Genomic DNA, 16,989 nt, shown 5'->3' with positions numbered 1-16,989 from the left:
TATAATTATATGTAGAATAGGTGTTTATATATAGTTAATATTAAATATATTATCTAATAACACAAGTATACTCTATAATTACATATATGACATGGTACATATATTACATGTGTGTTGCATATATCTATGTAATATATAATTACATGTGTAATATAATTATACCTAATGAGTAATATATAAATATACAAAATATAATATATTTAGAATAACGATAGTTATTGACAGACCTGGAATATAAGCTCCTTGAGGGCAGGGACTGATGTTGCTTTTCGTTGTGTCCACATTGCTTAGCTCAGTGCCTGGCACGTAGTAGGTGCTTAATAGAAATCGTTGCTCCATCCTGATTCCATCAATAGAGGGAACTCCAGTACAGTTGAAATAGCCAAGGGGGAGGGGAGCGGCACGCATTTCCTGCTCATCGGAAGCCCCGCTATTATAAGAACTGATCCCTCCCTTCTCTCCCTAACTCTTGACAGTGAAATGCCCCACATTGCTTGGGAGTATCCAAGCAAGAATGGACTGTGGAGGTCATCTTTCTAACCCAGCTCCTTTAGGCTGTATTTATAAGGATCAGCTCTGCTGATACTAAAAGGTATCTTCTGTTCGAGATACTTTTAGTATCTAGAATGCCCAGTTGAGGACTTCTGCAAGCTGTAGGCTCAAAGAGTTGGCAGCATTTTTCAAACTCTGGGTCGCGACCCTATATGGGGTCTTAAACCCACAATTTGAGACATGCTGACAGGGCCATGAGTGGAAAAAGTTTAAGAAGCCCTAGGCTAGAGTACCATGAGAGAAGACCTGCCAGGGTCACACGGCTGAGAAGTATCTGAGGCTGGATTTGAACTCAGATCTTCCTGATTCCAAGCCCAACACTTTCCAGTGCACAACCTAGCTGCCTTGAGGTTTGGTTAATACCTGATGCCAGGTGTAGGAGGCCCTTAATAAATGCTTGCTCATTGATTGATTTTGTAGAAGGAGCTGATCCCTAGGGAGAGGGGGATTTGACCAAGGTCACACAGTTAATACTGAAAAAGCCAGAACTAGAACACAGCTCTCCTGGATCCCATTTCAGAGACACTGGAGCACTCCGCTTCAGGCGTGGGCATGTGTCCACAAACAGAGACTGAAATTTTGGCCCCAGAATGCACATTAGAGCTCCTCCCTCTAACATAGGCAGCCAGACTACATGGGCTGCCTTATTAGTCAACCTTTTAAATAATTATCTGGTTTTCCGTTAGGAAATAAATTGATTTTTTCCCCCCTTTCCTAATTATAGGCTCAAGTGGAAGGTAGGCATGGTGACCAGAGAACTACAAAGAAGAAAAGAAGGTCTTAGAATTAAGCTGGGGGGTGCGGCGGAGGGGGGTGCTCTCTCTAGGTGTTTGTGCTAAGATGCCTGAACTTTTTTTTTAATTTTATTAATTTATTTTGATTTATCAATAATCGCTTCCATATGCTTTTGAGTTTAAAAATTTTTCCTCCCCCTTCCTCCCCACCACCCTCCCCAAGACAATGCACAACCTGATATAGGCTATGCATTTACTTTCCTATTAAACATATTTTCACATTACTGATATTGTAAGTAAACCAACAGGAGGAACCACCAGAAAGAGGAAACAAAACTCAACAGAAGAGAAAAAAAATAGCAATTCAATTTTCATGGTTCTTTCTTTGGATGTGGACAGCATTTTCCATCCTGAGGCCTCTGGAGATGTCTTAGATCCTTGTAATGCTGAGAAGGGTTCAGTTTAACAATATTAGTCATCGCATAATGTGGCTGTTATTGTGTACAAAGTCCTCTTGGTTCTGCTCACTTCACTCAGCATCAGTCCATACAAGTCTTTCCAGGTTTTTCTGAAGTCAGCCTGTTCATCATTTCTTAGAGCACAATAGTATTCCATTACATTCATATGCCACGACTTGCTCAGCCATTCCCCAATGGATGAAGATGCCTGAACTTTTTGGAAACACTTTTTCAAGTTTAAAAGGCAAGAAAAGGAGGAAAGAGAAGAAAGGGAGAGTGGGAGGGGAAGCAGGGAAGGAAGGAAGAAAGGGAAGGATGGAGGGAGCAAGGGAAAGGGAAGAGAAAGAAATGAGAGAGGAAGGGAGGGAGGGAGGATTAGTGAAGGAGCACTCTTAAGCCCTTACCAGCCACTCTGAGGAGCACTGGGGACAGAAATTAAAAAGAGAAGACTATCCCTGCCCCCCCCCAGAAGCTTACATTCTTTTTTGTTTGTTTTAAGAAGCTTACAATTCTAATAGGGGCCGATGGCATATTTCATAGGGTGTGGTGGCCAGAGAGGGATAGCCTGCTTAGAATGGAGGTTTAGAGGGGAAAGGATGGATGCCTTTCTAGTAGACAAGGTAACCTTGATTTGGCTCCTTTTATGTGAAAGAAAGAGTGCCTGAAGTGGCCTCGGAATCACTGAGACCCGAGTGAGTTCAAGTCTTACCTGTTCTGTATTGACTGTTAGTACCCTCAGGTAACTCACTGTGCCTGAGTGAGTCTAAAACTCCTAAGTGGTGGCTCTGCCTTGGTGGAGGGGGCCCTCCCAGGTATGAGGTGGAGGGTGGGGTACGGAGGGCTGTTGCCCAGCACTGGGAGTTGCAGCCAGGTGCCATTTTGTTGGTAAGAGCACAGAGTCCTCTACCAGAAACCGGGGACAGCAAACAGCCACATCAAAGATTCTCCCAGGTGGGAAAATACATTAGCACCGGGGGCTGTTCCCTCCTTTGGGCATGTGTACCTGTCCCACCTGAGTGCCCAGGGCATAGGGAAGCTTTCTCTAGCAAGATGAAAACAGGCTGGTGGGGGAGCATGGGAGGGCATGGGAGAACAGCGCAGCTGCTGGTCTAACTGGAAAACCCAGATTTTCTGTTTTACCCCCAATAGGCCACATAAGCTGTAAGATGAATGAGTTGGACAAAATCATTATGAGCTGGTTATGTGAAACTTACTGTTCTTTAAACATCTTTTAAACCTGATGGCCTCCTTCCTACACCCCCCCCCCACCCTCCTTGGCTCTGTGGTTTCCCTCTACCCTTCAGACACTGAGGGAGGCTTTGCTAATGTTCTAGAAAGTGGAAGGAACACAAGAGGCAGCCTGTCTGTCTGTGGACCTAGAGTCAGCAAGACTTGGGTTCAGATTCAGCCTCAGACACCTAGTAGCTACGTGACACTGGGCAAATCACTTATCCACTCTGCCTCAGTTTCTTTATCTGTAAAATGGGAATAATAGCATTTACCTCTCAGAATTGTGAAAATCAGATGAGAAAATGCACATAAAGTATTTAGCCCCAGCACTAGCTTAGCTAACTACCTAACCTCACTCAGAGCTCCTGAGCTCAAGCCGCCCACCAGCCTGTGCCTCCACCTCTCCAGCACCAGGGGTTATAGGAGTGGACCCCATACCTGGCCTCAGTCTTCTTAAGCGCCATCTCTGCTTCCTTGATGAGAGTACGTCAGTCATCCAGGTATTAGCCCCAAAGTAGTAGTTTGATTATCTGAGTTGAAAATAATAGGTAACTGTAGAAACCCTGCCCAAGAAAGAAAAGCCAGTCAGTCAGCTAGCATGGATTAGCATCCGTGTGTCCAACATTGTGTCAAGCTCTGGAGATACAAAGAAACATAGGCCCTGCCCTCAGGAGCTCACAGTCTAATGGGTAAACAACTTGGGAACAAGTGTGTACAAATTAGATACAAGCTATCTAAATAGGAAATAATTATCAGAGGGAAGGCACTGGAAATCACAGACTAACACTATAATAGTGACAGCAAGAGTAATAATAGCTGACATTTATGGAGCACTTTGTGCCAGGCACTGTGCTGAGTGCTTTTATCATTATTATTGTTATCTCACTTAATCTGCACAGGAGCCACCCTGGCGTTCCTGCTGCCTTACAGGCAATTGTGTGACAATAAAGAGTTGGTCTGCTGTAGAAAATCATTTGTGACAACTTGTATTTTCCCATCTCATTTTCACCCGTGATGTTTTAGAGCTTTCTCATAAGGGTTTCATGAAGATGAGAAAGTCGGTATGTGGATCGGTAATTGTCCTCTCTCTTGCCTTTTTGGGGGTAGTAATACCATCCAGTAATTCAGTGTCATCGCCTTTTCTAGATATCCTTAAAAATGGATGCCTCGTTGCTCCAGCATTTTTACCTCCAATACAGATTTCCTCCGTGGGCACCTCATCTGATCCAGTTCCTCCCACCGTACTTGAATGTTGAGCCTAGATGTTAATGGTCCCATTGTCATTGATGATGAAGAGAGTTGGATCTGTTTCTGTTTTCCTCTGTTTGTTGTCCGGCTTCCATGTTCTTCTGTGAATGGCTCTCCCACCAAGCCGTCTTGTTCCACTCCACAGCTCTTCACGATTTTGTGAGGCAGTGTTGCCTATCCTGCTTTGTAACATTAGTTTCTATCCTAAAACCTGTTGCCTTTGACTGCCGTCTCTAGATACTTGTCAAGGAGATGGAGCCCTTTCTGGCTGAGAAGGTTTGGCGGTTTGTGCCACTACGTAGTGGTCCCTCTTTTCTGTCAGATTTCGATAGCGGGCAGTGACAGTCCACACCAGGTCCTTTCCTTGATCCAGTTCTCATTTTTTGTCATCATTAATGTGTACAGGTCAGGTTGGGGCTGATATAATTTTATGTGGTGTTTTCTCCTCTTTTTCCTTTTTTTTAATATTTTGGTATTAATTTTGACCTTTACTCTTTTTTTTCCTGGTATTTTTTTCTTTATTTTTTAAAATTAATTTATTTTGATTTATCAACAATCACTTCCATATGCTTTTGAGTTTAAAATTTTTGACCTTTACTCTTACTTGGCTACACATAGTCAGCTGTTTTCTAAATCACTCCCATATGGGGACCATTCATCTCCTGTCTGTCAAGACATCATCAGTCTTAATTTTTATGGTGATGTGCTGGGTTTGACGAGTTCAGTGCCTTCCAATTCTAAGAGAAAATGGCCTTTCAAGACTTTGACTTCTTTTATCTCTTTATCCCGAGCTGTATTTTCCAACGTATTTTTCACCATCCTCCTCTTTGCCCACCTTAGGTTTAATGCCACCGACTCATCTCTGTATATGTTTATTTAGTTTGTGGGAATTTGTCGAGTTCTCCATAGATTTCTATGCTTCTTCAACAGCTGTTGGCAAGTAAGTAACAATAAGCTTCATGGTCTTCTCGCTTTTGCCCATCATGAGCCCTGTGCCAACCAAAATATCAGTGGGTTAACTCATTTCATAAACATACAGTCACATTCTGTGAGTGTCTCGATTTGGAGGCCAAGAGACCACAGTGTTCTTCCCTTCTTTCCACCTGCCCCGGTCCACTGGAGATTCTTCTCCTCAACCATTGCCCTCATTCATCAAACCCCATTCCCCACTGGCATGCTGCTGCCATGGTTTCTGCCTCTCCTTCACTCCCAGCTCTGCTTCCATCATTCATCCACTTGGCTCCAGTCTCTCTCTTTGGTCTAAGTGGCAATTAGCTAATATAGTAAACCCTTTCTGCTAATGAGCAAAGAGGAGGAGACAATGAGGCCTCCCCAGGCTCCTTCCCACTATGCTATACCGATTCTTCACTTCCCTCTTTAAGGGATTATTGCAAGGGAGAGCTTGGACTGGATGGTCTTGGTGTGGGACATTCTAACGCTGAGATTCTGTTTCAGAGAAAGAGTTAAATAACCACAGGATAAGAATCCAGGGTTTGCCATCAGTGCCATAGGAGTTTGGAGGCAGTAGGGACACTGCTGTGGTCAAGGAAAGCTTTTGGAAGGAGGTGCTATTTGTCCTGGGCCAGGAAGGTTGGGCAGGGCTAAGATGGCAGCCAAGAGCCCAGAGAAGCTGATGGCTCTCCCTGAGACCTGACTTTGCCCTGTTGTTCCTCATGCCACTCAGTGTAAGTGTTGGGAGTCATCCTCACGGGGTGGAGGCCTCAAGGAGAGTCCTTGCCAAGGCCTTCTGTCTCACTCACCGTAACAACAACTCCTGATGGGGCCAGGTGTTCTGTAGGTGCTGTTGTTTTCCATCCTGGGCCAGGAAGGATGGGTCAGGCCACACTCCTGAGCATCCCACTCCTCTAAGAGCTCCCAGGCCTAGGCCTGGCCTTGCCACTGATTGACTGCCCAGGGCCCTCTGAGCCCACGGGCTTCTCTCATCATCACGTTCCCCTGTCATCCAACTATGAGGATTGGTAGAGAACAAAGAGGGTAGAGGAAAGGTGCCAGGAAGGACGCCTGGGGCCATTAACTCATTATGTGACTTCCTCTCTCCAGCCCTCTCCTTATCAGTAAGTGAGGGATGTTATAACTTACCCTGCAAACCTCATAAGGCTTAAGGAGACCATAGAACCATAGACCTAGAGCTCGAAGAACCCTAGAGGTCTAGTTCTCCCTTTCTCTCCACCTTTTTTTAAAATTTTTTATTTATTTTTGGCTAGGCAGTGGGGTTAAGTGACTTGCCCAGGGTCACACAGCTAGTGTTACGTGTCTGAGGCTGGATTTGAACTCAGGTCCTCCTGAATCCAGGGCCAGTGCTCTATCCACTGTGCCACCTAGCTGCCCTCTCCACCTTTTTTTTAACCAATGAGGAAACTGAGTCCTAAAGAAATTAAGTGACTTCCCCAAGATCGTGCAAGTGCTATAAGCAGAGGCAGTATTTGAACACAGGTCATGGACTCGTGAATCTCAAGCTGGAAGTTTCCCCAGAAACTATCCAGTCCAGGAAGGAATTCTTGACCTTTTTTTGTGTCCTGGACCCCTTTGGCTGTGTCTGCTGAAGTCGCATTGTTTGTTTTCAAGTTCCTGATTGAAGGAAATGCTAAATTTCAGCCAGAGGTTAGTTAAAATAAAGATGTGATTTTTTTTTCCATCCAATTTCATGGACACCTTCGGGATCTGCAGACCTCTGGTTAAGATCTAGCCTAACAATTTCAGACTTCTTTATTTTCAGTTCCTCTTTATATTCTTAACGATTATGGAAGACGTCTTCCCTCCCAAAGAGCTTTGGTTTATGTGGGATATATAGGTGCATATGACAGTTCATGTTATAATAGTATACTATATATATAATAATACTATATATACTATAATACATATACTATAATATATACTATATATAATATATTTTCCTATATTATATAGTATATAGTATGTACTACATATTATATATACTGATAAATTATGTGGCATTTAGTATAGCTTATGTATTTGTATATTAATCGTACTATAGTATGTATACCATGTGTGATATATACATATATTATAGTACTATATATTACATATAACATAATTATATACTACATAACTAATATTGGTTATATGATTAATATATTAAAATATATGGTTATTCTGTTATCTACTTATTCTATATTATTTTATATAAAATACCTATATACCACAAATTATATGATGAATGCATTGAGCATATGGATATATAATTAGTGTATGTGGAATGTATTATGTAAAGTATATATAGAGAGATTTTTCTATATTAGAAATTTAAATCTTAGCATTATGAAAATAGTCTTGACCTTGCAGACCCCGTAAAGGGCCTCAGGAACCTGGGGTTCCCCAAACCGAAGATCTAGTCCAGCCCTTTTATTCTCAGACTGCAAGACCTCAAGGTAAAGTAATTTGCCTGAGTTCTCCTATGTAATAAGCCTTTCTGGTGTGTGAAATGAGGATGGGGAGGAAGACCTCTGTAACCATCAACTAGAGAAAGTAAAAGGGACTTCTTGTTACCTAACTCTTGTGGAAGCTGGCACTGAGATTTCCGGCCCTCTTTCCAGCCTGTCACCCAGGCTAATGAGGTTGGTCTGCTGGGAAGGGCCTGAGTCTTCTTAGCCTCCCTTTCTGATCCCCTTCCCCAGATGGACAGGACCTTGCTGGCATTATCTGAAGGCCAACCACCCATCATCCCACAACTTTCCAGACATGGGTTTACTTTCATTTCCTCTTCTGGCTAATCTGAACAGAGAGCTCTGGACATCCTTGATGTCAAAGGAACTGGTGCAGATATCTATCACACAGTCATTATTGGCAATTCCCATGTGGGCATGGCACTCTTGTCCATTTAAGGGCCAGGCCTCTGTGGCTTGGCACTTGGGACCCATAGTGGGAGGAATCTGGTCCTTGGAGTGGGTGGCTGAGAAAGATGTTAAGGAGGTAATTAACCTCTGTATTCTAAACTGAAGGAAGGCTGAGAAGCTGAAGGGCCAGCCACCCTGAAAGGGGCCTGGGGCAGCCCATAGGCAAGAGCATGGTAAACATGCAGATATTTAGAGGAAGGAAGCTTCATTTGTTAAGTGAATGGCCAGGCTCTTAATTGTAGTTAGGAATCGTTCTTAACACTTGCTCTAACTAGGGGTATTTCCTTTTTATAAGTAAAAAGTGTCAGTAATGAGTTTGGGTACTATTACATAAATAAACATCCAATCCTGTTTGCCTCAGTTTCTCATCCATAAAATGGGGGTGCACTGGAGAAGGAAATGGCAAACCACCCCAGTATATTTGCCAAGAAAAGTCCATGGGGTCACATAGAGTAGGACACAGCTGAATAATAACAACAATAACAGAATTGCTCTGTTTGGGGCTCCAAAATACTTTGATGGGTGAACTCATCCATCTAATAAAGGAGGAGACTGAGTCCCACAGAGGGAAGGGGCTCTCCCTTCAGACGTAAAGTCCTGCACTTTGTGAAACCGCACCTCCAGAGAGGGGGAAGGGAAGCCCCGTCTAGAAGGTCACCCAGATGCAGGGGGACGGGACCCTGGCGCCAGTCTTCCTCACGACCTCATCCCAAATGCTAACCAAGATCTCCCAAGCTGTGGGATCTGGAATCTGGCTAGCGGGGTGACAGGCATCAGTCCTCATGCTGCTTTTTCTGCTGAGGCTATTTGAAATCGGCCTTTCAGGGAGGCAGCGGGGGCCGCTCTTTCTCACCGCCGCAGCCTCTTGCTTTGGGGCCAGGCCAACCACATTGTTCCCTAGGTCGGTTTCCTCCTAATTTGACAGATCATTACCCAAAATGCAAGAGACTTGGATGAAGATAATTGCCCATGTGCTCCCTGATTCCCTACTCCCATCACGGCAGCAGGGTAGAGTGAACTCTCTCCAGGTTGATTTGGGGGACTCCAAGGGGGCCTCCCAGAGACAGAAACAAGGACTGTCAGATAAATCTAGGACTGCTGTCCCTGTGGGATAGAAGGTGGGAGCCAAAACCAGACCACAAAGGTCATCTCGTCCAACCCACTCATTTTACAGAGGAGAAACTGAGGCCCACAGAGGTTGAAAGACTTAGTATCATAGATCTAGGGCTACTAAGACCTCAGAGTCCAAGATGGCTAAGTGACTTGTCCAAGGTCACACAAATAGTAAGCAACAAAGTGGGGGTTAAACCCAGGTCATATCAAGGTATCTTGTCACCACCCGGGGGGTGCAGCATATAGAGTGCCAGGCCTGGAGTCAGAAGGACTTGAGTTCAAATCCAACCTCAGACATTAGTAGCTGTGTGACGCTGGGCAAGTCACTTTGCCTCTGTTTGCCTCAGTTTCCTCATCTGTAAAATGGAATTAATAATAGCACCTAGGTATTGTGAAGATCAAATGAAGTGATAATTATCAAGCACTTGGCATGTTGTAAATACTATATAAATGTTAGCTTGTATAATACATCATTATTATTTCACCACTGTTTGCCTCAGTTTCCCCATCTGTAAAGGAGGATAATAATGGTACCTACCTCCCAGGATTGTTGTGAGAATCAAATGAGATGATAATTGTAAAGCATTTTGTACAGTGCCTGGCACATAGTAAGCGCTATATAAATGTTCACTATCATTAATATTTGTTCAACAAGCATTTATTAAGCACCTACAGTACAATACTGTGCTAGGCATTGGGGGTATGTAGACAAAAGTGAAACAGTCCCTGCCCTCATGTAACTTACATTCTCCTGGGGGAAATGACATGAACACAAAGAAGTAAATATAATTTCGAGACAGTGGAAGCTCAGGAGTGGTGACACTAGCCCTTCAGAGCGTGGAATAGGAGTCGGCACTTGATTATTCCTTGAACGAAACTAGGAATTCTACAAGGCAGAAGTGAGAAGGGAGCGCTTTCCAGGCGTGGGGGAACTGTCTGTACAAAAGCTTGGACATGGGGAATGGAATGTCATGGGCAAAGAACAGTTAACAGACCAGAGTGTCTGGGTATAGGCTGCCATGAGCCCAGACCGTCCCATCATCCTCTCTCTCTCTCTCTCTGTCTCTCTTCTCTCTCTCTCTCTCTGTCTCTCTCTCTCTGTCTCACTCTCTCACTCCCTCACTCCCTCACTCCCCCTCTTCTCCCTCTCCCTCCCTCTCCTTCTCTCTCCCATCCTTTTGTATGTTCTAAAAAGGAAAGTAAAACTGTCTGAACCTGATGTGATGTCCAGATGACCACTACCAGAAATGGTTCTGGGGAGGCAGATTATGGCTGCTTTTCTGTTCACAGTGGGTTAGGTGGGCAGAGAGCTGGCCTCAAAGCCAAAGAGATCTGGGTTCAAGAACCACCTATAGCACATCTTGGCCATGTGACCATGGGACAAATGACCCAATCTCAGTGCCCTGGGCAGCTGCCTTTGACATTGCCAAGTAGTTGGGGGTCTACATTGGTGGGAGTGTCCTCACAGTGAGTTAGTGCTCTAGGCCATTGAAATCTTGTTCCACACGGCCCTTTGCCCCACCCCCAATCAGTTTGGGAGAGAAGGGTATGGCCGCTTCAAATTAGCAAAAGATCAGATTAACTCTAAACATAAATTCTTGTCCCTTGCTTTTAAGTAACTAAGTTACCAGTGCCGTCTAAATACTGTTAGAGAACCTACTTTAACGAATAGATTGTAATTGTTTAAAGGTGAGCATTTAATGGTATTTCTAAAGTGCTTGCAAATAGTGTTGGGTTTCCCTCCATAACCCTGAAACTGAACATAAACTGAAGTAATCCCTCTCATTGAACCCTTGGTTAACAGATTAATTTCCTGAGCCAAAATTACATAAGCCTTTCTTCAGTGTGACCAATTTGAAATTAATGAGATTTGACTATATTGTGCTGTGCTAGGGTTTCTCTTTCACAGATATCTGGACCTTAATCCAAGAAGCCCCAGAGAGTTTTCTATTTTGGGAAGGTTGGCCAAAAATAATTTCATAGAAACATAGTATCTTCAGTTAGAAGATATTGTGGACTGTCTTGCCCTGAGCTAGAATCAATCACCAAGCATTTATTAAGCATTTACTAATGCCAGGCGTTATGCAAAGCACTGGACTCTGAGAGCATCCCTCGCGGCCATCCCTCGTTGCAAAATGGCAACCGAGTCTGATGGTCTCTTCACTGTCTTCAGTAGGCCCTGAGAAGGGGAAGGACATAGCAGTAGGTGCCTGAAACAGGCCTTAGATCCAGGTCTTCCTGATTCTCAGGTCAGAGCTCTATCCCTGTCCACCTTGGTACACAGAAAACGACAGCCTGAACTAGGATTTTCTATCCATTTGGAGAAGTGACCAGAGCCAGAATAGAAAGAGAACTAACAGGGGCAGCCAGGTGGCGCAGTGGATAGAGCACCGGCCCTGGATTCAGGAGGACCTGAGTTCAAATCCGACCTCAGACACATAACACATACTAGCTGTGTGACCCCGGGCAAGTCACTTAACCCCAGTGCCTAGCCAAAAGAAAAAAAAAAGAATGGAGAAAGAGAACTAACAACTTGGGGTGTTCTCTGCTAAGGGCCAATGGAAGGAGCGCAGAAAGTGGAGGTTTCAGGAGCTCAGAGGCAAGGCAGCGGATGACCCCAGGTAGCAGAAGCTTCCTGGAGGACGTGGTGGTACTTGCTGTGGACCTTGAAGGGTGAGCAAAATTTGGTTGGGAGAGACAGAGACAGGACGGTGGCCCAGGAGGATCAAAGAAAAAGCTTCCCCGGAATGCCCTCTTCCCCCAAAGCTGCCTTTACATTCGGACCACCTGCAGCTAGAATCCCATCCACTGCCCACTCAAGGAGCTCAAAAACTCCTGACCTGGAGAAGATGGTGGATAGTTACGAATGTGGCTGACCCCAGCGCTCAAATGCCAGAGACAAATCGTGTGGAACATCCTTTGAGCTAATGACCTGAGAAATAGCCGATTCAGGTGATCTTGTCTCCTCGCTCCCAGTTGTGTCCTTAACAGTAATAGCCTGGGAGAGCCTCAAGCAGGTCACCAGGGTCACCCAGAGCCCCTCTTTTGCTGGAGGGTCAGACCCATGAGGGCCAAGCCTCTCATGGAGAGACCCTTCAGGGTGGCACACACGAAACCTGGCTCCTGGTCCAGTGTAGACCTCAGAGGCCAACTTCTAGTCCAGCTCATTTTACAGATGAGGAAACAGATCCAGGAAGTGGGAGAGGTGAATTACCTAGGTCACGTGGCTAGTAAGGAGCAGAGTCAGGATTTGAACCCAGTTGCCTTACCCCCAACACACTGTCCTCTGTGTCATGAGGTGATCCAGATTCCAGGCTGTACTTGGCATTGTTCAGTGTTCTTTGGGCCCATCTTAATTATTTGAGCACCCCCTCCCAGCACGTAAGCCTGGGTTTATTTTTGTAGGGTTGTGGGTGGTTTCACCTCCAATGAAGTCCATGCCTGGTGCCCTGCTATAGGTGACCCTCAGTTCTTGAAGGCTTTAGAAACCCTTACCAAGCTGGACCAGCTTCAAAAAAAAGCCAGACTCCATGGCCATTGTCCAAGGACTACCCTGGGCAAATTTGGAGGAGCTCATGACCAGGAGGCCATCGACCAAGTGACCAGATTCTTTGGCCTCATTCTATTATGGCTTTGGGGAGGGGGAGGTCTTTAATAGAATATATATGTAGGCCTGGAAAAAAATCACAAATTCATGGATTCCAAGTAGAAATAGAAAAGATAGGAGTCCTTAGCCTAGGGTCAGTGGGATTATACTTATTTAAGTATGTTGATATTTCAGTCTAATTGGCTTCCTTTGTAATTTTGTTACTTCAGGCATTCTAAAAGCATGATTCTGAGGAGGGGTCCATCACACACACACACACACACACACACACACACGCACACACACGCTTTAAGAACACCCCACACACACTAGCATAAAAAATTGTAATTTCTTAACTTGAAGAACCTAAGTGAGACAATTCCCTTAGGTTTGGGGGGGGGGGCAGTGGTTCATTAAATATATAATAAAGGTCTGAATTTTTTTTTTCACAAATAACCCCTGGCCATTAAACAAATGACATATTAAGAAATCTTTCTGCTGAAGCCTGTGGGGAGCCCACCTGCTATGGGAAGATGGTGGCCCCATCATCCCTGTTGGGCGAGAGGCTGCCTGCATTCCACACACTCTTGTATCAGGCTGGGGGATGGGCTTTTCTTTTTTTCTGGATGGCCCCCACCCCCCTTCCAGTAGGGAGCTCCTCACTGCTGGCAACCTCTTCATTTTCAGTCAATTGGCAGTCATTAATGAAGCACCTACTGTGTGTCAGGCCTTGCCAAATTAGGAGACTGAAGCTTTTGGATGGGAAATGGTATATACAAAGATGAACATAAAAATAGGAGCTGAGCCAGAACTCAGAAACCACCCCCACCCCCCATTTTGGCTCCTGATTCTGACTTTTTAAAATAATGTTGGTTGATGATTTTATTAAAAGATCACTCACTTTTCAATGATTCTCCCTTCCCCCCCACACACACACTTAATAGAGCTCTTCTAATAAATAAGGCAAGCAAAATGAATTAACACCTTGGCCCATCTGAAAACATTTGCCGCATTTTCTGCACGCAACGTCTACCACCTGTGGCAAGAGGAGGGGGAGACATTTTACAAAAGCAGTTCTCAGAAGTCCCATTTGGTTACTGTATTGATCAGAATTTGGAAGTCTGTCTGGCCTATTTTGCTTTTAATAATAATAATAATAACTAACATTTCTATAGAACTTTAAAGTTTGCAAAGCACTTTTCACATGTTAACTCATTTTGCCCTCCAACAACCCTGTGAGGAGATGCTGTTATTATCCCTATTTTACAGATGAGGAAACTGAGGCAGACAGTGGTTAAATGACTTGAGCAGGGTCACACAGCTAGTAAGTGTCTGCAGCAGGATTTGAATTTTGGTCTGGGCTCCAAGTGCAGTGCTCTAGCTGTCGCACCCCTCGTTGCCTCTACGTTTTCGTGGTCATCTTGTAAGTTGTTCTCCTGGTTCTGCTTACTTCATCCTCCATCTGTTCATACAGAACTTCCCAAGTTTCTCTGAAGTTTTCATCGTCATCATTTTTATGGTATAATCCTGTTCCATTATATCAGTTTTTAACCTGAGGTCAGTGAATTTATTTGTTTAAGGCATTTGTTAATTCATTTTACTCACCTTATTTATTGGAAGAGAGAGCTCTGTTATGTGTGGGAGGAAGGGAGACTCACTGAGAAGTGAGTGATCTTTCAAAAAGACCACCAACCAACACTGTGAAAAAAGAAAGTCAGAATCAGGAGCCGGAACAGGGGGTGCTCTCTGTGTTCTCACTCGGCCCCTATTTTGTATGTTTGACTTTGGATACATCAGTTATTTTCTCAGTAGACTAGGTTTCCTTTACAGTTGGATCTATCTCATTAAGAGCCTCACTGTACGAAAGGGTCCATAGATTTCACCAGACTGCCAAGGAGATGGGGATCCATGACCCCCAAAACATTAAGAAGTCTTTCATCAGGCAGCTAGGTGGTGCAGTAGAGTGTTCTCTCTCTGGATCCGGGAAGACAGATGCTTAATCATTGTGTGATCCTGGGCAAGTCACTTATCCTCTGTCTGCCTGTTTCCTCTTGTTGGACTAAATGATCTTTAAAGTGCTTTGGCCACAGTCAAAATGTTTTGACTTGAAGGGGCTGCGACTTCTGTCTGTGAACAGAGTAGTCCCATAGGAAGTGATGGGGTAGTTCCAGAATCTCATTTCACCTTGGACGGCTACAGTTGGTTTCTGTCATTCAAGCTTTACATTCTGACGAACAATCTGCAGATTGAAAAAAACCTTAAATCTTTTTTTCTTTTTTTTTAGGGTTTTTTTTTTTTAGGCAGTTGGGGTTAAGTGACTTGCCCAGGCTCACACAGCTAGTAAGTGTCAAGTGTTTGCTCTGAGGCCGGATTTGAACTCAGGTCCTTCTGACTTCAGGGCCGGTGCTCTATCCACTGTGCCACCTAGCTGCCCCAAAACCTTAAATCTCCTAATGGGGATCAGCGTGTTTGCCGCAGCTAAAGCAAATACCCCATATCCAAAATAAGGCAGGATCGTGAGTTGGAGAGCAGGATTCTGTTGACACTCCTGTTCTCAAGGCTGATTGTGGAAGCAGAGAGAGCGAGGGGGAGGGGAAGGGAGGGGGAGACAGAGAGAAAAGAATTAAATCAATTTAAATCAATGGCCGAGAGGTCTGTTTTATTGAGGGGGAATGGAGAGTGAGGGGGGGAAGCCATGGAAGGCTTCTTGGAGAAGGTGACATTCCCAAAGTCAGAGCACCCCCAATGAAAGGGAAGCAGGTGGGAAGCTGACATCCCGCTCAGGGCGGCCTTGGGATGGCCTGGCTGCCATTTTTAGGGCTGGGGATGTGCTGGGACAAAAATAAGCCCTGTCAGCTTTTGAATGGGTTAGACTTTGTGTGTGTGGGCTCTGCTCTCCATCCCCTACTCCCCTTGACTGTCCTTCATAGGGAACATGTAGGGAGCACCTGACTTGGAGAGAACCAGAAGACTCCTCAAGAGCCATTTTAAGGAGACTGAAAAGGCCCCAGAATAGCCACACAGTCAGAAGACTTCCTGGCTTGGAAGCAGAAAGCCCTAGGCTGGAATCCTCTTTATACACTTACTAGCAATGTGAACCTGGCCTCAGTTTCCTCAACTGTCAAATGAGAGGTTGGGCCAGATGGCCTTCGAGGTCCCTTCTGACCCTCTGAGCTACCATCCTGCGATAAGGTGATTCGTAACCCTCAGCATGTCCCTTCACCTCCCTGGGCTTCAGTTTCCTCAGCTGTCAAATGGGGAGATGGGCAGGGGAAGCTGGACCAGACTAGATCTGGGATCTCTTTCTCTTGGCCTCAGTTTCACCATCTGTAGAATGAGGACCCAGAGGTCCCTCACACAAAGCCCATTCTGGCAGTTTTGGTAATTGCCCTCAATTACTATTTTCCCTTTATGTTCGTTGTTCTGAAGGCCGGCTTGCTGCTGTGGGGTGTAGGGATCCTGCCTCAGACCTTGCCCCCAGCTGTGGAAATGAGAGTAAATCGCCAGACCGCTGTAGACCTCAGTTTCCTCATTTGTAAAATGAGATAAGGGCCCTTCCAGCAATCCTGTTAAATGATGGTGTTTTTAAAAAGGCAATAAAAATTTTAAAACAACAAAAGATCCCTTCGCGCTCTGACGGCCTTTGACTCTTAAGGTTTTGTGTTCACTAGACTCCTAGCAAGCCACCTCCCTCCTGAAGCTTGCCCTGATTTCGCACAGCTGCCTAGGGCCTAACCCCCTCCCAGTAACCTTGTATTTATTTTGTGTGAGAGGCAGCCTGGTGGCAGAGTGTGTAGCTGACCAAGGTCTGGGTTCTAATCCTACTTGGGATACATTCTAATTTAGGCCCTGGACAATCTACTTGTTGAGGGAGGAAAGGGGGCAGGCAAATTTCTAGCACTAGAAGTTGTAGAAAAGGTGCCGATTTGCACCCCGTGCCAGTGAAATCACTGGTGCAGGCTCCAAAAATATGTATACGTGTTGTCTTCCCTGATAGAATGTAAGCTCCATGAGGGCAAGAAACAGCTGAGGGTTTTTTTTGTTTGTTTTTTTCTCTAGTGCCTCTTCTAGCTTTGTGTGTTGTGCCTAGGAGGTATTTAATTAGTGCTGATTGAGTTAAGAAAAGGCAGATGGACTTTCTTTGGCAGTCACCTTCCTGATGGCCTTTGAGGGGATCCTGCAGAATTGGGGGG

At 44.9% G+C, this 16,989-nt stretch overlaps 1 protein-coding gene across 1 annotated transcript in view; it reads left to right on the top strand.

The window, feature by feature from the left end:
• Positions 1-16,989, top strand: part of CASTOR2 (cytosolic arginine sensor for mTORC1 subunit 2) — a 115,680-nt gene that overhangs the window by 77,698 nt on the left and 20,993 nt on the right.

The sequence above is a fragment of the Phascolarctos cinereus genome, unplaced genomic scaffold (genome assembly GCF_003287225.1).
Source record: "Phascolarctos cinereus isolate Bilbo 61053 unplaced genomic scaffold, phaCin_HiC Scaffold_5;HRSCAF=322, whole genome shotgun sequence".
Lineage (NCBI taxonomy): Eukaryota > Metazoa > Chordata > Mammalia > Diprotodontia > Phascolarctidae > Phascolarctos > Phascolarctos cinereus.
Note: the sequence above shows the minus strand (reverse complement) of the source record. Positions and strands in the feature narration are given on the sequence as shown.